The sequence below is a fragment of the Rhinolophus hipposideros genome (genome assembly GCF_964194185.1).
Source record: "Rhinolophus hipposideros genome assembly, chromosome: 6".
Classification (NCBI taxonomy): Eukaryota; Metazoa; Chordata; class Mammalia; order Chiroptera; family Rhinolophidae; genus Rhinolophus; species Rhinolophus hipposideros.
The window spans coordinates 75,251,717-75,276,894 of record NC_138052.1 but is presented as its reverse complement, the minus strand read 5'-3'; the positions used below and the strand labels follow the sequence as shown (position 1 = coordinate 75,276,894).

The following is a 25,178-nucleotide window of genomic DNA, read 5'->3' as shown; positions in this document are numbered from 1 at the left end:
AAGCCTCTATCTGAGTAGGAGAAATCTGGTAGTGGAGCATTCTGCTTAATTATATAACTAAAAGTTGACATAGATTTTTTTTCACTAGGTTGTACCATATAAAAGTGATTATTTGACTTTGACCTAACAAAATGGCAATTCCTTATGCTCCAACGTAAAAAAATATGGATTACTAATTTAATAAAAATAGTTAGATACATTTATATATACTTATTTTATTATATAAAAATTTGTTGACTTGTGTATTTTGTTTATGCACATTATATAGTTGTATATTTAACACTAAAACCATATTAACTATGGCTTTGATGATTGAGAAAGCACTTCTCCCTTCATTCACTAAACTTTTATTGAGCACCTATTATGTTTCCTGCACTCTGCTCTGTACTTGAGATATAGGATGAGTAAAACATAGTCCCTGCCCTTGAGGCTCTCACAGTTTAGTAAGGAAGATAAACATATTAACAGATAAGTAATACAGAGAGGGAACAAGGGTTAAGAAGAAAGTCCCTGAAGCCAGACAATCCCAGAAGTCTCTTCTGGGCTTCACCACTTTTGCTAATTGTCCAACCTCTCTTTAGCCTCATAGAAATAATAGAATAATAATAGTACTTCACAGGATTGTTGTGAGAATTCAATGTGAAAATGCATGGAAAGTTGCTTAGCCACTTAACAAATCCTCAGGGAATGTTAGGTATTACCATAATGTGTTAAATGCTTTATATAATTAGATGTGCTTAGTATTTTCTTCCTTTTGAATGTAGCTAGGTGAACTGGTTTTAATTATAAGCAATAAATGATTAGACAACCATACGGTCTATAGGGAACTAGTTGGCTCTTAATACTTTGGAGAACATTCTTCATCATCTTTCCATGGAAGTGGGACCTGTTGTCCATCAAATGACCTGCTCTAATTAAGTGGCTGGACAGATTTAACACCTCTCAGAAAGGAGGCTAGCTTTCCTAGGTAATCAACATTCCTTTAGCACCTTTAATAGATTGAGGTTCTGAACACAGGAATGAATGGATTTGATGATAATGAATAACTTAAATTCCCTTCTCAAACTCACCTTTGCCTTCTTAGACAAAAATAAAATGTGATTGTTGAGCTGCCTATGAGCATGAATACCTGTTATCAAAACCCACTGAGCTGTCTTTCTACCAGTCAATAAATATTGAGGTCTACTATTTGCCAGGCTCTGTAGTAGGCTCTGTGAGTATAAAGGTAAGCAAAACTATAGTCTGGTGGGAGAGAGACCTTTATCAAATAAGCATTCAAAGTAAAATTGAATTCATAAGTAAAATTGTAAGTCAAGTGTAGAGCAGAGATCCTAATTTAAAATGTGCGATAGGCTTGTGGAGGTCAGGAAAGAGTTCATTTGGGAAATCTAAAAATACAGCTTGCCCTTTAAAACTGTTGGCGATTTTCTCCTTAATTCCAAAACCACCAGCAAATTCAGGAAATAAAAGCTTAGTCAAATCAGTTGTTTGGTTACCTTATGGAAAAATACTAAGCTGATATAAATTATTTATTCTATTGCCCAGGTGCTTTAGATAATATTAAACATGACTTTTCTGTTTGATTGTCATTCTGCTCCAGATGGACTTTCATTTCATTAACTCTATTCCAAATGAACCCATTCACCTCTGGATTCATTTTAGCATAATCAACATACACACAAAATGTGTACTTAATTACAGTTCTGTACGTGCACTGACCAAGAAGATGGGGGGAAATGTAGAAGATAGTAAAATGACTAAGCTAGTCCTCCTTTGTCTGGGAGGGATGCCTGGCTCTGGAATGATATTTCACGTATAACATGGCATTTCTCCATCATTTGCCTTTTGTTTTCTGAGAGATTAAATGGGGAAAGGGAATTTCACCACACATTTGAAACTGCTTATTTAGGCGGAAGGATCATATTGCACCAAACCCTCCATAAAAGTGGTATTTTCAGATCTCCTCAGAAATGTATGCCATCTCCTAGAACACAGGGAGGGGAAAAAACGATTGTGGAGAGTGTCTCTCCATTTAAACTTTTTATTAAAACATTTACAAGAACATTCACTCATTTATTCAACCTTAAATAAGTAAAAGCTTGATTTCAAAAAAAAAAAAAAAATTAGATCTCTTTTCTAGCCCTGGCAAATGGAACCTGCTCGAATCCACTGCCTGCCCTTCAGGAATTTCCTAAAGAATGACCATTTTTCCCCTTTTTACATTTTTCTCAAGCGATCAGTAAATAACTCATTCATCACATTTAAAAGAATGCCCCAACAGAGATTCTTTGGAAGAGCTGGTGTTTTTCTTGCTGAGGCAGACAGCTGATGTGTTCTCTGGCCAGCTGGATTACAGCAACTCAGTGAGATAATAGCAAGAAGCCCAGCTATGTTGTAGCAATCTTCCTCACAAAAAAATGAACTCATCAACACACATCATTTGATGTAAAATAAATAAACTCTTTTAGTAGAACATTATCACAGGATTGGAATGTCCTCCTTTTGGAAAGGAAAGAATGAGCCCAATGCAGCTTTACTCTGACGGGGGAAACCACTATTTTGTTGCTCACAGTGGTATCTTTCAGCTGATGGTTTCTCTTAGGATGAAACATAAATCCAAAATGTTATCTAATTACAAATAATATAATCAAGCAAGCTCTCTGATTAGAACCAGTGATCATTAAATAAGCTGGAAACCCAAGAATTTGCTACTTTTCAACAAAGTCATGTTAGTTCTGTGAATTATTTCATAATGCATCCTAATAAAAGGACTAATAAAGTAAGATAAAAACAACGATATCTCACACTTCTTCAGGTCTTACTATGAGCCAGACACTGTCCATTGTTGACTGATGGGTTTTTCTCCCCAGAACATAGGTGAATAAAGTGGAATTGATTGTAATAAAAAAAAGATATAGTATGTGAGACCACTGTCTTTGATTCAGCATTGGAGGGAGGAAAAGAATATCTTTTCCTCCTACCTTTCTAAATTCTCAGCTAGAGCCCTTATAACAAAAGGCAGATGAACAAATTAATTTTAATCTATTTATATTAATTATAAATAAATATAAATTTAATATCAGTGCAATTATATATATAATTTATATTAATTTAAGAGATAGAAAAGCATACAAATTTATTTAATACAAGTGTTATATGATGTGGGCGCCTTCATAAAGAAGGCTTCGTAATGAAGACCTGAAGAAACAGTTAAACCTGAGTGTTTGATGAAAAGTGGAGTCATATGTGATGGGACAAAGAGATATGAGCTAAGAGTAGTAAAGGGGGTGGTGGAGAATCTAGCAAGTCCTGTTTTGTCAGATTCCTCTCCACGTCCATCCCTCCACCTTCGGAGATAAAGATGCTCCTTTCCCCTGAGTATAGGGAGGCACCTTTCACATGTGGGTCTCATGAACTGCTTCAGGGGAAGGTCAGAAAAGCCTTCCTGTTCCTGCTGTTTCTCAAATTCCTTCATCTTAAAATATCAATATGCCAAGTTGGCATAGTTTGGGGTAGCATGTCCTGAACCCTGTCAGTATCTATGTTGGATTGAGGGGGAAGATGTGCAGTAGTATCTACAAATGAGAAAATAGGAAATAGGAGGGCACTACAGATAGAGGGAAAATAGGAAATAGGAGACTGGAGATAGAGAAGGAAATTGTAATAATGATAGATGACTGTCAGACACTAAGCTGCACTTAATTGCCTTATTTCATCCTCCAGGCTGCCCAATAAACTATTTGTTATTATCCTTCTTTTACAGATGGGGAAACTGAAGCTTCGAGCTTTTGACTAATTTCCCAAGTCCACACAGGTAGGTAAAAAAGGGCACTGCAATTAGAAACCAAGGTCTGTCTGACTCCAGGGCTCTAGATCTTAACAGCCATAAAATACTGCTCAGAAATGTTTGTGATTGTTTCTAGATTACATGGAAGTACTTGGTGAGGAGGGTCTGGGAGGAAAGAAGGAAGTTTAACAACTGGAGAGACCATGGTGACAGAAGAGAAAGAAAACAGACTGGAGAGGGGAATGTAGAAATAACACTCAACTCCACGTAAACCCTAGGATTATTTAGATATCCTAAGGGAGAGTTGAGGCAAGGACAGTTACAGATTAAATATAACTGGAACTTCTTTGGGGCTGCTGTGACCTCTCTTCATCCCAGTTTGGTGAGGCAGATGGTATCCTCAGGACAAAGAAGGCATTTTGTGTTCGCAAACTATTGTGCTGATCAGGCAAAGTGCCGCATTTAATCAATTACGTTGTAGTTTTGGGATGGCTGGAACATTGGCTTAGATTCCTTCCTCTGTCCCTTTGAGGGATTAACGTGGTTTCAGTCTAACTGCAAAAAAAAAAAAAAAAAGGAAAAAAAAAAGAGAGCAAGCAAGAGAGAAAAGAAAAGCTGCACGTATTTGAATACTGTGTTAAACATCCTAGCTGTGCAAAACAGTTACATTAATCTTGCTTATTGGTCCTCTCCCCCGCCTTCCACCCCCCCACCCCCCCCCCCGTTCCCCCCTGCTCCCCTACCTCTGTTTCCAACAGTCACATTAAGGACCTGGCTTCTAACACACAGTCTTAAAAGAGAACAGGTAGGGATAAGGGAAAGAGAGTCTGGCATCCTTAAAGAAAGAATTTCACTTGGCAATATCAGACTTGAGGTCGAATCAGAATTCTCTTCCCTTAAGGCCTTCCCTGTTTGCCTGGTATTATTCTTAAACACCCACCCCCAAGTGCCACATTTGTCTGAGTGCTTCCCCATCCTGATGTTTAGTTCCATCATTATCCTAGGAGTGGAAGGTAAATTTGGTTTTGGAAATTGAATGGACCAGAAAGAAACTTCATACACATTTTAAGAAAACCTTTACCACGTCCCCACCCTTTTCTCCCTACTGTCAATTCTCCTCCCAAAATCAGACCAACAGTTTTGACTAAAGACTTACTAAAAGATAATTTTTTAAAACACCAAGGTCAAAGATACAGAGAACAGATTAGTGGTTACCAGAGGGTGGGCAATGGATGAAATGGGTGAAGGGGTACAAGTTTCCAGTTATAAAATAAATACGTTATGAGGATGTAATGTACAGCATGTCAACTATAGTTAATAATACTGTATTGCGTATTTGAAGTTGCTAAGAGAGTAAATCTTAAAAGTTCTCATCACAAGAAAAAAATTTGTGACTATGTATGGTGACAGTTGTTAACTGGACTTGTGATCATTTTGTAATTCATACAAATATCAAATCATTATGTCGTACACCTGAAACTAACATGTTATATGTCAATTAATCTCAATAAGGTAGAAAACAAATTTAAAAAGATAATTTTTAAACAGGTAAATCATAACTCACAATTAAGTTTGGGAACTTCCCACTGTGTGAGCAGTGGGAAGTTAATGTAAGCATACAAAAAATTAAGATGTTTCAAAGGTTTCATTTAACTCATTAGTTAATGAGAGAATCACTAAAATGTTACATGGGTTAAAAGGAGAAGTCCAAGTATCACAAATATGTGGGCCATCAAGAATGTTGAAATGAATTTATCAACAATTGCAAAACCGGCCAATCCTCACAGGGCAATAATCAATTACACTCCACTAGACACAATTCATTTGCATTTCTCTGGACAAAGGTCATTTGCAGCAATATAAGTTGTCTACAACTTACACAACTGTAAAATACCTCAAAGACAATGACAGGCAGATAGAACCTGAAGAGACACACGGGGTAGGATTTCTAGGAATCTTTTTGCCCATTTCAAAATCTTTCACAATTTTTCCTGGCCAGCCCTAAATATACTGAAAGAATTATGTTATCCTTTTTCATATGGAATTCAATAGAGAAAATATTAAACCAACATTCACAAATTTCATAATGAAAGTAAAATGGCTTCTTTCCAGAGTTTATTGCAAAATTATAGCTAAATCCCTGGAAGTTAATTAAACCTCTTTAATGTTTTACTGCCTCTACTTTGCTGTACTAACTTAGTCTGCTTCTGAAGTAATACTCCCCACCTGTTAACTTAGCTCTTGGCCACACTGGTGATATCCGTAGTAAAGTCCTCTTCCACGCCAAACCTTGGGATAGGCCAATGGCTGAGTATTTCTCAATGAAATAATTCTAAGACAAAGATGGAGAAACATTATATAACGCTCTCACTGTAGATGGGTAAACTATCAGAAATTAAACCCAACCATTAATCATGTTTCTCAGGACACTTACATATCATAAATCATGTCTTACAATGTACCTCTGAGTTAAGACTACTCTACTGATTTTAATTCTAACATTACAATACAATATGTCAAGAAGTTGGGAAGTGGGGTTGTTTTTCAGCAGTATAAGACACCACCTTGAAAACTCTTCGGATATTTGCTGGGTGTGTTAGTTAAAAAGATAACTTTTATTATTCAATGCAAAATAACTAATTACAAATTTAAACAATTATTTTAAATAAAGCAAGCAGCTCTCTAGATTTGCAAATGAGAAGGTGAGGGCTAGACAGGAGGATAAAGATAAAAATTGAAGGCTCGTGGTTAGACTTCGATCAACTTTCTCTGATTCTGAGCTGGAAGTAGAAATAGTGAGTGTAGTAGACTTATGGGGGCAGAGTCCCAGAGAGCAGTTTCCAGGCTCTTGGCCTCACATGGAAAGGTGCTGGCTCGGGTAGTAGATGGCCATCAGCTGTGACCAGTTGGCCTTCAGCTGTAACCAGTGAGCTGTTAGCCACTGATATAACTGCCACGGCTGCGCTAGCAAGCGCAGATTGCAGTTAACAAGGGGTTGGTGGGTTGGTTGGCAGAGAAGCGGGCGGCCGGATTGCGCATCGTGTGGCTCCTGCTTCCTGTGTCTCCAACCCAGCCGCCAGCGAGGATATAGTGGTATGACTCCCCTATCTATGGCTCCGTGGGTGTTCCTTTTTGGCCTAGCCATATCCTGCGTTCTTGTGCAGGGAGCAGGAGCTGAGATCCCGCATGACAAGACTATAAAGGGATCCCTGAAACAACAGTCGCCTGTGTCTCAGGGTGACACTTGCCATGGAAGACTGAGTCCGGTTCGCCACCAGCACCATCAGCAAGAACCAAGTGGTTTGCCAGGAAGTCATGATCATGGGAAGGCGGTTGTTTTGTGGTTAATACAAGCACCCTATTGATAAACTGATGCACCCTATTTCCGCAACTATGTAGATTCCTCTTGGTTCTTGCTCCAGCCCTGATTTCTGCGTTCTGACTCCTGGCTGATGTATCTCCTGTAGCTTTACTCATTTCCAGCCTCTTTGAATGAACACTGACACTTGGCTCATAAAGAAACTATATTTTCTGATGCGTCACTTCATAGAGCCTTCAGATCTCTCCTTCAAGTGTGGTGGAGCGTTGGTTCCCCTGATCTCAAGGCAGCTCAATGCTGTGTGGTGAGTCCTCTCTTCCTAGGCCCTCAGCTGCGGCTACACCCCTTTGCTCAAGGTCACAGGTCACTTTATACCTAACTGCCCGGAAGGAAGGGCTTGCATTCAAACAGCTCTCTGCCTCTCCCACGAGGAACCCAGAAGCAGTACCTTCACTACTTCCTCCCCCAGGTTCATCCAGATGAGCTACTTGATTGCTAAAATCTAGAATTTAGATTCTTCCAACTTGCATTAAGAAAGAGGAAGCAAGCAAAAAGTAAAACCAAATTTAATGTTTTGCCATAATGGTAGGAGTTGATGTTTAGTAGGTCTACTTATTAACCTATACCAAGATTACATTTATTTTCGGTCTTTCTCACTTGTTCTTTTAACAGATATTTATTGAGCATATTCTGTGTTCTAGGAATTGTTCTAGCAAGTACAGATACAGCAGAGAATAAAAAGAGATAAAGATTTGGTACTTAGAATTTATATCTTATGGGGTTTCTTACAGTAAGGAGGTAAATAATTAATGATTCAAGAGTTCTACCTTATAGAGGGGAAAACTTTAAGAATCTAATTGGTATGCTAATCGATGTTCTCAGTTAATTGCAAATAGAGTAACCTTTAAACTTGGGCAGCAACCTGAAAATAAAGGCATAGTGCTTCAGAAGGTATAGTCTTCCAACCTTAAAGAGTTAAGCAATAGCAAACATCCTGGCCCCTATTGTTTTTTTCCAACTTTTTAATGAAAAATTTCACACATTCAGAGCAGTTGAAAGAATAGTACAGAAAAAAAGCCATATATCTATAATCTAGGTCAATTGTTAGCATTTTGCTATATCTGGTTGATTTGTAGTCATTTATATGTTACATACATATGTATCTACATATATAAATAACATAATAACATAAACACACATATATTTCTTATTTGAAAATAATTTCAAGCTTACGGGGCGGGGGGGGATGTTGCAAGAAAAATACAAAGAATCCTCTCATATCCCCTTTACCTAGATTCACCAATTGTTAAAAATTTGCCCTATTTGCTTTTTTGTTTTTGTTTTGTTTTGTTTAATTTATTGGGGTGACATTTGTTAGTAAAATTACATAGATTTCAGGTGTACAATTCTGTATTACATCATCTATAAATCCCATTGTGTGTTCACCACCCAGAATCAGTTCTCCTTTCATCACCATATATTTGATCCCCTTTACCCTCATCTTCCACCCCCCTCCCCCCTTACCCTCTGGTAACCACTAAACTATTGTCTGTGTCTATGAGTTTTTGTTTCTCATTTGTTTGTCTTGTTCTTTTGTTGTTTTTGGTTTATATACCACATATCAGTGAAATCACATGGTTCTCTGCTTTTTCTGTCTGACTTATTTCACTTAGCATTATACTCTCAAGATCTATCCATATTGTCACAAATGTTCCTATATCATCTTTTCTTACTGCCGAATAGTATTCCATTGTGTATATGTACCACAACTTCTTTATCCATTCATCTATTGAAGGACATTTTGGTTGTTTCCATGTCTTGGCCACCGTAAACAAAGCTGCGGTGAATATTGGAACACACGTGTCTTTATGGATAAATGTTTTCAGATTTTTTGCGTAGATACCCAGGAGAGGGATTGCTGGGTCATATGGTAATTCTATTTGTGATTTTTTGAGGAACCTCCACACTGCCTTCCATAACGGCTGCACCAGTCTGCATTCCCACCAACAGTGTATGAGAGTTCCTTTTTCTCCACAGCCTCTCCGACACTTGTTGCTATTTGTCTTGTTGATGATAGCCATGCTGACTGGGGTGAGGTGATATTTCATTGTGGTTTTTATTTGCGTTTCTCTGATGATTAGTGATGTTGAGCATTTTTTTCATATGTTTATTTGCCATTTGTATATCCTCTTTGGAGAAATGTCTCTTCAGGTCCTCTGCCCATTTGCTTTGATATTCTTTCTCTGTGTATGAATGTATGTAGTTTTTCTAAACCATTTAAGAGGAAGTTGATTATATCGTGTCCCCTTTCCCCTATATATTTCAGTGTCTGTTTTCTAAGAACTAGGACATTCTCTTACATAACCACTGTATACTTATCAATCACAGGAAATTTAAAATTGATTCAATATTTATAGCTAATCTACAATCCGTATTCCAATTTTGTCAACTAATCCAATAATGCACTTTTGGGCATTTGTTTCCAGTACAGGATGCAGTCCAGCATCATATGTTACATTTAGTTGTCATGTCTTTTTAGTTTCTTTTAATATGAAACATTTCCACAGCCTTTCTTTGTCTTTGATGACATTGGCGTTTTTTCAAGAAAACAAAACTTAAAATAAAAATGTTCCTCATTTGGAGGTTATCTGATGTCCATCTTGTGTTACAGGTTGAGTTGTCCAAGAAGACTGTAGAATAGAGTTTAATGATCCTATGTTTATTAGGTTGTGCCCTGTGTGTGTGGAAGGTGGGTGGGTAGGAGATAACTAGGCAGGAGGAGAAATTGAGCTGCAAGGTAGGACTGACAGCAATAATGACTCTAGGTGGACCTCTGAAGCTAAAATGGGCCTCTCTGTATTGTCTCCCATTGGTCCAAAATGGGCATGCCTTTGATCCATTTCAATGATCACTGAAGGGTATGACCTTGGGCAAGGGGTCTCTGTGAAGTAGCAGCAGTCCCTTAATGGCTGCTAGCTGGAGGCTGTCTCTTGACTGTTCTCCCAGGAGCAAGGGCAACAAGTTTTTCCTTGAAGGAGAAAATGCATTTCTGTTCACCACATTTCATGATTAGAATCAGGTTATACATTCCCAGCCTGACAACTATGATGCATATATTTTTTTCTGAATCTTTCGAAAGTAAGTTGTAGATTTCAGCTCTAAACACTTGAGCATACATCCCCCCAAAAAGAACATTCTCCTACAAAACAATATCATTAACACACCTAAGAAAATGAAAAGTAATTTCTTGATAATAGCCAATCCGCTTCAAATTTCCCCAGTTATTCTCAAAATAGCTCTTATAATTTCCTAATATTAGTATCAAATCAATAACCACATATTACATTCAGTGTTTGGATCTTTCCTCTTTTAACCTGGAATAATTCCCCTATTTTAAAAGTTGCTGTGACAAAGACTCTTTGAAGAGTCCATGCCTGATGTCTTTAAGAACCTTCCTACTTCTCAGAGTACTTTTCACATGTGAAAGTCCTAAGACTTAATGTCATAAGAACTGAGAAAAATACCATTTGCTTTTCCTTAGATGTTTTTAAGTATTTATTGAAGATAAAACAATTTTGAAAGATACAGGCTGTGTTTGTTAGAGTAGTAATTGAAGGCCTGCTTTTATAGTCATTATTAATTAAATGGAATCATTAGAGAAGGACATAAAATGATTTATTATAGCATTTTCATTACACATTTATAAAATTGAGTTAACTCAATATTGGTGTGTGTATGTGTGTTTATACATAGCCAGGTTCTATTTAACCTTCACATTTTCTCTAACAAAGAATGAAACAAAATTTAAAGCTACTTCGTTGTTTTTTGTTTTGTTTTTTTCTTTTGTAATTTGCTAGTAAGAACAGGAAATGAAAGAATCATGTTATCCCATCATATTATATTTTATTACAACCCTATTATATTGTTACTAAAGCTTTTGTAAGTCCTTTAAATGTCACACTCTCATTATAAGCTGCTTTAATCCTCTTAAAATATTATGACTCATTTATTATAACAAATTAAGAAAGAAAGATATGAGACACAGGAATCCCTTTGGGTTGTTTCCAAATAGGCTTCTTTAACTAATGTCCTTCAACGAAGCTAATTATAAATTTTCTGATGGAAAATAATTATATCTGTGCTAGGTGTTAGTTTTTTTTCAATATTTGTTAAAAAGTCTGTTATATGGTAATGAAGTATTTTATGTATTCTGCCTATTAATAACTAATATCTGAGAACATTTACAATATTAATAGAACTTAATCTAAGAGTAATTTAACTTACATTTTAAAAAATATTTCAATACGAGGTATTAATAAGAGATAATTATGATCAAAATTATTATGTCAAAAACTTATGATAAATGTTTGATGTTACTCTACGTACAATTTAGTGTTTGATATAAAGTTCTTTGGCTGCAAAAAAGAACATTTGGTTTACCTCACTAATAAGAATATCTCTTAATTCTGGGATGGCCTCTTGGTATTGCTTATGCTGTTGACTTTGAGAATAGTTATCTGTGATTGTATGAACAGAGTTGAGTGGAGAGATACTCACCATGTTTATTCCAAATAAGAGTATGTAGCCCATTACTATAGTAATGAGGAGGTAGACAGGCAATGCAACTGCCCAATACTTTTGAGGTCAGTCGGTTAAGCCTAAGGAGTTTAGCCAAGACTCGGGAATACAAGCACACAAGAGATATAGTATGAAGCCAAACTGGGAGCTTAAAAAAGAGCAAAGCCATAAATTGCTCTTTCTGGCAATGGCGATGATGGATTTCCCACATTTTCCCTATGGCTTTAGACAATCTTGAGTCCTTCAAGAGTTCAGTTGGGCCCCTCCCAACAGCTTGGCCACTTCAGCCCGGAGTCCCCCAGCACGCTGACCCAGGCGCCACAGGGCCGGGGAGAGGAAAAACTGAGTGAATGGCTGAGAAGCCAGGGTGTACTGTGACCCTCCCAAAATACTTTTAAAAATTGACAGTGGCCACCACCTTGACAACTGGCAAAAGTATCTTCCTCTCTCTTTCCTCCTTTCTTTTGTCCCTTCTTTCTCCTTTGTTCCTTTCTTTTATGGAAAGAATTTATTGTAAACTATATTATAGGACTTGTTTTCTAACCAAACTAAGATATATTCCATGAAAACGAAGTGGGAAATCTTCATTATAAAAGATTACACAATTTTATATGGGATAAATATAAAACTCAAGATTTAATGTTATGAGTAGGATAAGATATAACAGAGAACAGAAAATTTTGCCTGTTTTGAGCCAATCTATTTTGATTCAGCACCAATCTTTGAGTGCCTTTTGTGTTTAAGTCTCTGTAACTACCAACCCTTTGATGAGCCACAAATGTAATTGATTTATTGATATATTCATTCATTTATTCATTCATTCACTTCTGTAGTCTCTAGTGCTAAAGCAAGTTTAGGAAGGAAAAGGAGATGGTGGGAAAATGTACATTTTTTTCCACAAGAGTTTAATTATGAGGTAGGCTATATTTCTCTTCTTAGATTTCGCAAGCTTAATTTTTTTAGAAAAGAGCACCGTGCTATTTGGGCCGACAGGTTTCCAGATGCACAAACTTTGTCTATTCAAACTCCCTATCGAGGTGACATCAGTGTAAATAGCAAAGGAAGGACCTCAGAAAATTCTTCCCTCCACAAAAGCAACAAGAAACTGGCAGAACAGTCAGAATCCACTTTTTCAGAACTCCCAAAGGCTAGCAACAATCTGGGAAGTGTTTATTTTTTAAAAAAAAGGAAAAAGGAAGAAAGAAAGCTCAATCTCAGTAAAAGAAATGAGCTTTGTGGCATTTTTAACTTGCCCTAGTCTGTCCTGGACATTTCTGCTTTGCGATATTCTTAAAAACTAACAGCCTGCATTCTAGGTGAAAACCAGCAGCCTGGCAGCGCCAGGAAGGAGTGGAAAGGGGCTGGAGCGCCTTCAAAGCTTCAGTCCCAGAGAATTACATGACTTGTCTGGTGGCTCCCTGGAAAACCTCACTTGCAAGACTGGATATTTGACCTAACTCAGAGCTAACCCAGTGTGAAAAGCTTTTCACCCATAAGCATTTGTGAAAAATAATTACAGGCAATTATTTAACTCCATAGTTGCCTGAGGGGATCGACACCAGTTGGAGGAAGGCGTTAGACTAACCAAAAGCTTAAAAATAAAAACTGGAGCATGAGACCTACAGAGGGGCTTTGGAAAGCTCTGATGCATGCCTGGGAATAAAGAAGGCCGCATGCATGTGTAGGACTGTGCTTATGCCAGGCTCTGCATTGCTTGAGACCTGAAAAGGCCCTCAGTTCTCATCTGGATGATTTGAGGCACTGTGGCACGTGGAAAGTGACGTCCAAGGCAGAGCTGAAATTGTGCCCCCAACATGCACATGAGCCCTTCACCCAAAACGGGGAGACTTATTAGTTCCAGGCATTTAAGGAAATTTCCAGGTCCTGCATTTTACCTTCTTTGGACTTTGCATGGTAGTAACCACAAAGGAAAGACCACATGGGCCACAAGACAAGCAACAGCTTTAATGTCTCTCTAGATTCTGGCTCACATTTCAGGCCAGGCTGCTAGGATTTGCTTTCCTTTCTTATCAGCTCAGCCATATGTTTAAAAAGATGATTTTTACATTTAGTCCAGTGTTTTTAGAGTTTTCCGAGTGAAAAGTTTTTAAAGAATCTCTAGATAACCATATTGCCAGAAAACATGAATATCTAGATAACCATACTGCCAGAAACTACCCAACTATTACTTTGAGCTATTATTTTGCCATGGTCTTTAGGAAGGCTCTACTGTCGTTCCATATCTGAATATAGTAAGGAGCAAGGAGTTATGTAGACTGCAGTTACTCCTTGCTGGGGAATCCCACTTGCCTTTTTCTCCTATTCAGCCTGAGGGCCAGGATTCAACCAGCTCCCATTTTCTCTTCTTATCTTAGAGGGGCCCCAGGAATTCAGACACTTTCCTATCCCTCCGAAGCTGACTACTACCCACTTCTCTTGTCACAGATCTCTCCAACTTCTGTGTTCTTTGCTCTACAAAATGTATTATTCTCTTAAGATATTTGTTACTATTAATCACTAGAGAAAAGTCGGTCATAGAAACGTGATCAATATGAAACACGTACCACTGTTTCATAATTTTACAAAGGGTCTTTTAATTATGGTCCTAGTTTCATTCTAGGATGAGTTCTCATCTTCCAATTTTATTCTTTTATGGAATGAGTTGCTCCATATTCAGGTGAAGAACAGAGGGGCTCTGTTTTCAAAGATGATCCTTCTTCCCAAGCCAAAGATGTGACCAAGCCTTTGGATGCTATTGAGATAGAACAATAGGTGTCCCTCAGTACTCCAGAGAACATTTGACAGCTCTGAAAATTACCAGATTGAATGCTACCCAAATCAGTCAGCCTCTGTCCTGATCAGGAATATTATGGGCATTATTTTATAATTCTCTATTATTACATGATCAAAATACCCAAATATAAACTAGCTTCTGATTGTGGACCCACTTTTAACCACCTGGTTAACACAAAGCTTTATCCCCTTCTGAAACTTGGATTTGGTTTGATATATGGTAGATATTTGCTCTCTACTCATTTTTTAGCTTCTTTCATATTTTCCATCTCACTACCTCTTTGTGCTACATTTTGGATAACTTCAGATAGATCTGCTAGTTTACATTCTCTCTTCAATTGGGTCTAAGCTGCTACTTTATGCATTCATTAAATTAAATTTCAATGTAAACTTTGTAATTTCTAGATGTTCTAATTGATTCTTTATAAAATTTTCCAGGCCCAAAACAGGTATTCTGCCTAAAATTCTAGTAGTTACTAGTGTTTCTGTCTTTAGTACTCAGGTCTTCTTTTAAAGTATTCTACTAAATTTGTTTTCTCATATATAAAATGAAGGGGCTTCATTAAATTTTCTATAACATTTCATTCCACTGTAACAGGCTATATGATTCTATGATCGTTAGTCAAAGAGAATAACTAGTGGAAATTGATTTGTAAAGGTAGAACCCCCCTTCCCCAACTAATAATGACAAGTTGAAAAAGAATAAAAGTAATAGAAATGGCAATCAGATCTTTGTGGGTAAATGTGGAACATAAGAAAAATTATTTTTCCTCCACGGTAGATTACATATGAAGAAATTTTATAGTGTCCTCTCTCTTTACCCTCCATGCCACCCAGTCCCTCTAAAAAACCTTAGCAGAGGCAGCAATGCATGCATTGATTGACAGAAGATTGGCTAAGCCACAGAATCAGAACTGCATCCTGACCAATGGCTAGGAGAGCCATCAAACTGCATCTAGTATAACATTCGAGTAACCACAACATAGAGTTTCAGGGTTGACAGAGCTTTGGACATCAAGTCCTGTCACGTTTAATTCCTTGACTTCCTGCTACAAAACCCTCAGTTTATGGTTACCTCATTGAAATATTGAAGTATGAGAAATGTGCCATCATCTGACACAGCTTGGTCCTAGAATGAAAGCTCTATGGGTTCCCTGCTATTCACCACAGTTTCTCCAGGGCCTAGAACACAGAGTAGAAGCTCCATATTTATTAAATGAATAAATGCCAATTTTAAACAACTATAATCTTCAGAAAGTTTTGCCTCACATTGATGTCTTTTTCTCTTATATTCTTAGTTCTATTCTCTGGCCAAATAAAACAGTTCCCTCTTCTGTATGCCAGCCCTTGAAGCATTTGATAAAAGTTTTCTTTTCCAGTATAAACAACTTCCATCAGTTCATTCAATGCTCCTCACACATCGTAGTTTTCAGCTTTCTCTCTATCCTGTTGTTTCTCTTCCGGATATGCTCCAGTTTGTCATTGTTCCTCTTAAATTATAGTTCCCAGGAAAGAATATAGTACGCCCAGGTGCAGTCTGACCAGTTCAAGTAAATCTGAAGAAACACTCCCCCAATTCTATTAAAAAGCCCAAGGGCAAATTCACCTTTTTTTTTTTTTTTTTAAGCTGTCAAACATCTCTTTCTTGGCTCACATTGAGCTCATGGTCAAAGCGAAAGCTCACATTTGGGCAGAAATTTAGCAGGTGTAGATGTCAATGTCACTAGTCTCAGTACCTTTGGTGAATGGTGTATTTCTCGTGGAAATACCAGTGAAGGTGCTGGATTGGGACTCCTCCTGGGTACATGACATTGACTCTCTTCTCATGGATGGTGAAAAGGCACTGAACAAGCCATAGGTCCATAGTACATATCACTTTAACATAGGATTACTAACTGCATCTTAGCAAAATAGTTCCGCACCTATAACTGCTGTTTAAGCATGTTATCAGCTAGGAAAACCTGTTGGAGAAGATGATTTGCTTTGTACTATCACTGGCATAAAGTTCAGTGCAAGTGTTGCTTCATAAGTGAAGTTAAAGAAGACAGGTCATTTCTAAGGAACAAGCTGGATGGTGCTGTTCATTCCCTTTTCCAGGTCATTGTAGTAGAATTCGATTTTTAAAGAAGTAATAGAACGGACCTTGTGAATTTCTCTTTTCAGAACCTTCTAAACGTTATTTTGAATGCAAGCTAAACTTTTCAACTCAAGGTATCTGTGGTTACTGTTAATATGACTATTCTTACGTGGTTTTAAAGGTGAGCTTAGAATTGCTGAGCTTTTTGCTTTTAATAACTAGTCACACAAGTTATTATATACAGTTTCAGAGACTCAGACTTTAGGTTGAAGTACTTTGTCTGACTTTGCCTTGTTAGGTAAAGTCTGTGATGAGCAGAAAGGATATAGGAACCTGCTCTCAAATCAGAATTTTTAAAAAGAAATTTTATTGTATTAAGTGGTTTGTTACTGAGTTCCTTCCAATTTCCTTATCAGGAAGTAAACTGCTTACATTATATTTCAATGAAGGTTTTTTGTATTACTTGTATAGGTGCCAAGATATTTTCTGACTACTTTCTTAGACTTGAGTACTTGGAGAAGCACTTGGCTTGGAGTTATCCAAAATACGGCAAGGACAGGGACATTGCAGATATATGTCCACTGCAGATACATATCCATTCTTTCTCAAGAACCACCATCCTTAATGACCTTTAGAAGACCTCCTGTACCAGACCTTTGCTTCTGAGACAAGGTAAGTATTATCAAATATGAAAGTAAGATATTAAAAACTATTTACTGTGTACTTACTGTGTCCAGAGCCAATTTGCAAAATAATACGGTTAAGAGATCTCAAAAGTGGTTCTTCTCTTGATTTCTCTGACCACTGGTCAGAGAGTAAGTAAATGGGAAAGATGGCATAATATAAAATGAGTTAGGAATAAAGAAAGGAGCTCTTAAAGCAGAGTAATTTGTTTTACCACTGAACCAGTATCTTCTTCCTTCCCTCCTCCTTCCCTCTCTCCCTCCCTTTGTTAGGCAGGTAAAGAAGGCAAAGGGGTTTGAGCTGTATGCACAAATGTTCTCTCCCCCTAATTTCTAGTTATGCAGATTTAAATATGAAGAACTAGTTAAGAAGTGAAGATTCTGTTTCCTTTGCAGTTCTACAGCTGCTTTGGGCATTGCTGCATGTTTATAACCTTTTCTCACAGATGTTACATTTTACCAAATGTGACTCATTAGGGTGGTACTGGTATCTTTAGATGGAAAAAATCCCTGAGGGCTGATGATTACACAAGTCTGGTTCGCTCATAACCTGAAATATTTGAATAGAATATTTAAAAAGGCAGGGGAAAAAAGGCAGTAAGTCTTTGCCATATGTAAATGAATCAGAAAGGGCAGTGATTTCAGATTCATTTTTTTTCCTCTGGGAAGAATGAGGGAGGGGCAACATTCTTATTTGGGGAGGTTTTGTTTTCATTTGCAGAATGTTTTTAATTTGTGTAAGCTTTTTGTTTTGGACTGTGGTCCATATTTTTGTTTCAATATGCTAATAAAAACAAAACAACAAAAAACAAACATTTGCTAGAAGACAGTTTTTGAATGCCTACTCTGTGCAAAGCACTGGATTTGGTGCTATTTGGAGGCATGGAGAGTAGTAAAAGGGTTGGGACACATTGTCCTGCCATCTTTGAGCTTCTCATAAATGTTTAAAACTAAATGTTTCAGATGAGGCACCTGGGGTCCCAAGTGAGAAGGTGACTCATCCAAAGTCATGCAGTTAGTGACATGCAGAATTAAAACTTACAACCATCTCTCCTGGGTTTCAATGTTCTTTCAACACACCAGGCTACCTAGTACTCGCGGACTTAAATGGGTCAAGTGTCATGGCAGGGCAGGAACTAGGGTGAGGCAATTGAGGCAAAATTATAACAGGTGCCAAAAAACTTAGTAATCAAAATGAATGCAAAAAAAATCCATGCTGAACAGTATATCACAATTTTAAGCGACGTGAGGACCTGACATTACGCTGGCGTGACCCAACCTCACTTGCCTCACCCTAATCTTGGCCCTACGTCATGCAATCTGAAGTTTTGGGTGGATCAGTGGGAAAACCAACAAGAAAATATTCCCATGGCTGGAATAATTGTAAAGGAATCCCTGCGTATAGAATGAAATCTTCAGATGTTTAGAAATAGGTCGCAAACTACCCGTAGTAGTGAACTGAGATAAAATAGCTCTCCTTTGTTTTAATAAGAAACTGAGACTGAAGAGCACGGGGGAAAACTCGAGATGTGACAGTGGGTCATGCTAACCTTCAAGAGATGCTGCTCCCTCCCATAAAGAACCCGGTTTCCTTCAAGGGCTCTGCCAGGCAGAGGACAAAATGGAGCCCTGAGAGTCTCACAGTGGGGTTTAGTCACTGCAGGGCTTTGCCTGGAAGTAGACACTGGCTTAAAAGGATTCTTCTCCTTTTTGATTTATTTTTTTCTTTCTTGCCCACGTCCTTTGCCTGAAATATTCAGCCAGGATCCGGATATTCACTATTTGAAAGTACCCTTGCCCTTAGAAGGCCAAGAAGAATTCATAGTGGGTCCCAGGAGGAAAGGAGAAGTTCTTGGGCAAATGCAGGTGTCTAGGTTCATGTGTGGTGGTCCAGTTCACCAAGAGAGACCAAAAGGGGGCTTAACCTGCTGTGAAACACTAAAGAATATGCATTTGCTTGAGTGTCCTCAGAATCCAGCTGCCATGCGCTAGATGGGAGTTGGTTTAGGTTCCTGGTCTGGTAGTTTGATTCTTTACTTGTCCACATTTTGCAGTGACTTTAACAGTAGAATCAGAACCAGCCCCAGGGGTAGAATAGATTTTGAGTAAGCGTGGGCCTCTCACACAATACTAACATGTAGCTATGACAGGAAGGAGCACCAAGTTAAAAACTGTTCTCACAAGCTGGCTCCACTGGGCCTGGAGGGAGGGGTAGGAGGTGGGGAGAGGTGAGGAAGTGTCTAAGAAAGAACCAAAGTAGCTTTCTTTTTCTTATATGATTCTGAGCTTCCTCCTATTTAGTCATCCTCATTTGTAGGGAAGAGTAGTTAATTTTTTTGTTTGTTTTGTTTTTTTCATTCAGCCACAGATACAACCCCAAGGGGGGAAAAAAGTAGAATTATTCTCTGAATTCAGTGTCATTCCTGTTTTAAACAATTTTGAGAAAGGATTCTTGTGCTTGAGGTGTCTAAAGGTTAAGAATATGGGCATTTGGGTAAGAATTCTAACTATGCCAACTTGCCAACTGAATGGTTTTTGCAAGGTGTTTAATTTTCCTTATCTTCAGTTTCCTAATCAGTAGAGAATAACGGTTCAAAACATATTATCTATTGTCATAAATTCTTGTCCTTAAAAGATGATGTTAAAGGCCCCCTTGACGCATGCATCAATGCTTTCTAGAATATCCCCACCCAGCAGTCATTAAGGCTATGCCCGAAACCCCTTAGGGCCCACCCAATGTGATGTATCTGTTTGGTTTGTTATTTGGTTGGTTTTTAAAATTCTCCAGTTTAAACACCTATAACTTTTTGCTTCTAAGCCAAAATTTTCCTGGCAATTATGTCAACATTTTTTGCCCTAGCTCCAACATTATGAAACACACAGAATAAATGACTTACTTTTTCCTCCTCTTCAAGTGTCCGAAGACGGCTATCAGACTCCTTAAGTCTTTCTTTCTCAGCAATTCCTTCAACCCTTCCAGCAAAGACATCATCTGAGGTTCCCACAGTCTCCTGAGCTCTTTCTTTTGCACTGCCTAGTGTTCCAGGGGTCTTCCGAAGATCTGTTTCGCAGACTTCAGCGAGAGACTCTTAATACAGACCGACCGTGACAAAGTTGAATGATGCGGTTGCCAGCTTTGTTTTCCTTACCACAATTAAAAGGGTTCATGATGAATGTCTTTAAACCATCACAATAATAATTCTGGTCCCTCATTGTTTGGTGATGATCAGCAGGCAAGTCTTTCAACTTGTGCGTTATTTTCCACTACTACATTTTATCCTATTCTCCCTTCTCTGTCCTCCAAAGGGGAATAGAAGGTAAAAATGTTGTCAGGCATAATCTTGTATGAATGGGAGGAAGTTCTAAAAATGTTGTCCCCCCTCCTCTTTTTTGTGGCTGCGTTGAAAAAACATTACTATTACCAAAACAAGTTTCCCATCCACCCCCCTCACCAAGTTCCCTTACTACCTCTCTGCGTGATGAACTGTATTGTTTGGTGAAGTGGCTGCAACTTCAGTATATGCTGCAAGTTTCCTAACTATTCATTCCTCTCCTTTAGGAGAAAAGACTTCCCTTTCTTTAAGAAAGGAAATATCTTAATATAAATTAAAATAAGAAAATAATGGCTGCCAATTTACTTTCCACCCTACACTGGGTATTGCCCCTAGACGTCTGTAATGTCCTTGACAATAAGTGACTGAAATCCAAAATATCTTTAGTGCCAAGTAATGATGAAACAGAAAAAAGAGGTATGTTGTGGTAGCAGTACAAACTTTCCACTGCGTGTCCCTGACTTTTTTCTGAAGCATATTTCTGCAGGGATTTCAGGTCATGTTCAAGATTCTAGACTCACACAAACTCAGTCATAGTCAACCTTTAAACAGTTTTTTTTAAACCATGGGTGGTATCTTATGAGATGTTCTGTAATCTATACCCTGTGGTGACTGCTGCTTCCACAATCAGTTCTTCAGGAGATGTGACACTGCCCAGAAGACTTTAAAAAGGAGTAAAGTTTTGGTTTTGGCTGTTTATATGAATGAAAATATCCAAAACAGAAATTGGGACCATTCAGATCTCCAGTAGCTATTTAGTCCTGTGCTGAACATGAATAAAGTTATAGAGGTCCTGTGCCATCAAGGTTTTCAAATTCAGTGTCCACATCCTTCCTGCTAAAACATTACTTGTACACATAGACATCCCTTTTCAAGGACATACTGGTTGGGGGTTTTCCCTCTGCTATAATCAAAGCTTTGAAACATTCTATTGTCCATGATGGTGATTCTTCCTCAGACTCTAGATAATATTTGGAGAGAAGTGAGATAAAGACCTGGACTATATCCTTTAATCAAAGGTGAACAAATAGGTCTTTTAAAAGAGAGAAGTAAGAGAATATAATGCTTTACAGTATTCTATTTTCATACCACCCTTGTCCAGATATGGGGATAATGGCATTTGGAGGCTAGACACAGGGATTCCCCCTGCTCAAACGCTTCAGAAGGCAGGCATCTAACGATTTGAGCTGCATACACATTCAATGTTTTTAAAAATACGGAGCTTGCAAAACGAAATGAATTTTGTTTCTTTTTTAATTGGAACGGTGTGTTTTTCCAGGACCCATCAGCTCCAAGTCAAGTCATTGATTGTTCTCAATCTAGTTATGAAGGGTGCAGCTCGCTGGCCCATGTGGGAATTGAACTGGCAACCTTGGTGTTATGAGCACTGCGCTCTAACCAGCTGAGCCAACCAGCCACCCAACAAAATGAGCTTTAAAATCTCTACTGAAAACTTCTTACCCTTCTCATGAAGTAACACAAAGAAATCCCACTCTCTTTTTACATTCCCCTTCGTTGTGTACTGCTTTTAGTCTTAAACAGGTTATAACAACCTGCAATTATTGAGCACACTTTATATGCCAGGTACTGAGCTGACCACCTTTTGAGGATTTCTGTGTGACCATCACAGCAATCCCATGACTTAGTACTGTCACTATTCCCATTTTACAAGTGAGGGGGGAACTGAGATTTTGAGGTAGTAGTTGATTTGTCTAAGATTTCACAACCAGAAAGAAGAGGGACTGGCATTTGAAGGGAGCGATTCTGGTTCCAGAGCCCAGAGACCACTTTATTGCCTGATACTTAAATAATACCTGTGTTAGTTATCTTAAGGTCTTGCAAAGGAATGAAGCCTAAGTTTATCTGTCAGAAGGTTAATCATTCACTCTTCTCTCCCAGCAATTAACAGCCATACAGATTGTACAACTGGGGACACTGTCTTCTGGGTGGAGCATTAGAACAACTGGTGTGTAAGTAGGCGTTGATTTTTCAAATATGTGCTGTGCCCTCTTCTTAAACTGTCCAAGTGAAGCATGGGGTTGGGGGCTAGACATGCTGGTCAGCCTGCAAGTGCCTTTTATGAAAAGACCTTGATCCCAGCAGAGTGAAGATAGGTCTCATTTCATTTCCACTTGATTCAGTTGTTTTTTCTTTCTTTTTCTTTTCATGAAAGAAAAACTCTCTAGCCCAACCCCACTGCCTTTAAAAGTGAATAAAACATTTGTATGACTGAAATTAGTTAGCTTTTTAATCCGAGGTTCATTTTCAATGCCAACTCAATAAGAAAAGTTATTGTGAAGGTTATACTGTTTAGCTAAGCTTCCTGAAAAATTCTATTAATTTCCTAAATGTCTCAAATATCTCTCCCTCATCTCCATTCTCACTCTCACTGCCTAAGGCCCTTCCATCTTTGGACTCAATCATGGCAATGTTCTCCCAGACTACTACCAGATGATATTTACAAAAACAAAGATTCGGTGATGTCACTCCCTCCTACAAATCTTTTTATTTGCTCCCAACTGGCAATGGAGTAAAATCCTAATGCTGAAGCATGACATTCAAAGGCCAGAACACTCCCCTTTTTTGTTGTCTCTTTTCTAGTCAAACCAAAAAACTTCCATTCTTCAAATATACCAAGGAATATTGTCATTTGTCTTAATGTCTAGCATTAAGCAGTAAACAACATGGGAGCTACAGATAAGCAACATACTTCTTTATTAAAGGTTAGGCTATGCCCAAGCTTGGGGTGGAAGTGTGCAATCTATAATCACGGTTCTACTACCCCCCAATCAGCAATAGCCATCAATATCACACCTAGCCTTCACGTTCCATTTAAAGCTCTTTTGCTTCCCTTGGGTGAATAAATGGGGAATCTTTACAAAACACTGCTATGCCTCAACACCTTCCAAGCACAGATTATTCATCCAAAAGGCAGCAAAATAGTCCATGGGTGCTAAACATCTTGAGTACAATCGGGTGTGGTAAGTTTATATTTGATATTGTAAAATAGTGATCAGTGCCCCCCAAATGGCCCCACCACTCACCCACACATACACACATGTGGTTTTATTTATTTTTTTTTAATCTCTCTTCCCTAAGACAGGCTTTGCAAAATAAAGTGGGTTGACTATATAAGTTGCCATCTATGGTTTTTACCAGAAAGTTTCTCTTTCATGTTCATTGATTCATTCAACTAATTTCTATCATCAATCAGAAGCAAAATGCATGTTCCCTCAGGAGCCCTATGGTTTTCACAGGAGACATGCAGCTCTTGAGTTCTTTTTTACCAGGGTATATGGGGAACACTACACAGGCGATCCCCTTTGACAAAGGTCAGCAACATTGAATCTTTCTCTCTGTTCAAAGTAGATTAGAGTCTAAATTTTCTTAAGATCCTGTTAGGTATACATTTTTGCAGTGGTCAATGAAAACCCATCTGACTCAACATTGTGGAATGAAATTAAACCTCTCTGCATTCACCAGATGTTCTGCCAGAAGGAATCTTTGTGTTTTGTCAAGGTAGATAAACGAAATGTTTCCCTCTAAAGACAACCCTTGTTTAAAGCCACACTGAAAAGTTTAATGACACACATTTTTACCAGATGTCCTTTCCCTAGATCATCTGGATTTTTTTAAAGTATTTATCACTACACTTTCTTCCAAAACACTTGCGGTGAAATCTGTTTACTCAGAAAAGAGTTTCAGCTTTCCCGTCTATTAAATCTGAAGAGATCAGAAACCAATTTGTTTAATTCAATAAATAGTTCTGAGCTCCAGCACTAGACACTTGCTACTTGAATATCTGGTAAATGTAACCCGGGAAAGTGACAGTGCGTCCTCACAGTGGCTGAATCTCTGCAGTAAACATGCCTCTTCACATTTTTTGGAAGCCAAACCACAGACTTCAGGGATGGTTCTCAGAACTTCACTCCACACCAAGCATTTTTCACACATTTCCAACCGACTTGGGTGGACCTGCGTGTATTCATGTGCACGACGCAGCCTACCACTTACTTAAGAGGCTACTCAAACGACTTTCTGATCATGTAGGCTTTTATCAGTCTTCATTCCAGTAAGAATTATTTATTTGCCTCTCAGCACCACATATGGTTTAAGACAAATACAGTAGCTATTTGTCTTTTCAGTCAAGTCTAAAAGCCTCATTCTGGCATTGTTACTCTGCTCCTCCAAGCCCTTCCAAACAGAGAAACCTATACGACATCTCAATGGGAAGTCACTGCCAGCCAAGACAGCTTGACTCTGCCTATGGAATAAATGACCATGCTTCCTTTAAACCTGGATTGAAAAACCTAATTTCGCCCGCTATCCATCTTCATTTCTGGTTACTGCCCAACAAGGCTCCTTTCTATTGCCCAGAAATCCCTCCAGTTTCACTTCTGAGTTTTCATTCATATGATATATATAGTCTATATATATATAGTCTATATATATCATATATACCATATATATAACCACATATATATGGTTAAACTGAGGACAAATGCCCTCATATTTTTTTTCTGTATATCTTTTTGCCCTTTCTCTCTTATTTTACCCAGAATTAATAGATAAGTATAATACAACATGATTGATGATACAGCAGAATATC

At 38.1% G+C, this 25,178-nt stretch overlaps 1 protein-coding gene and 1 pseudogene across 9 annotated transcripts in view; one reads left to right on the top strand and one right to left on the bottom strand.

Annotated features, from left to right (window-relative positions):
• CMKLR2 (chemerin chemokine-like receptor 2) overlaps positions 1-25,178 on the top strand; it is a 42,189-nt gene that overhangs the window by 9,094 nt on the left and 7,917 nt on the right. For 4 of the 8 annotated variants that reach the window (XM_081052118.1, XM_081052115.1, XM_081052116.1 and 1 more), the window contains 3 exons: positions 3,764-3,814; positions 17,026-17,226; positions 22,469-22,539. The gene's annotated coding sequence lies outside the window, so the exon portion shown is untranslated. The remainder of the gene's footprint in view (positions 1-3,763; positions 3,815-17,025; positions 17,227-22,468; positions 22,540-25,178) is intronic. The other 4 variants (XM_081052121.1, XM_081052119.1, XM_081052122.1 and 1 more) reach the window with 1 other exon arrangement.
• Positions 11,496-22,993, bottom strand: LOC308498563 (phosphatidylinositol N-acetylglucosaminyltransferase subunit P-like; annotated as a pseudogene). The gene is made up of 3 exons: positions 22,954-22,993; positions 20,135-20,325; positions 11,496-11,925 (listed from the first exon to the last, which is right to left on the bottom strand). The product of its transcript is annotated as a phosphatidylinositol N-acetylglucosaminyltransferase subunit P-like (transcript).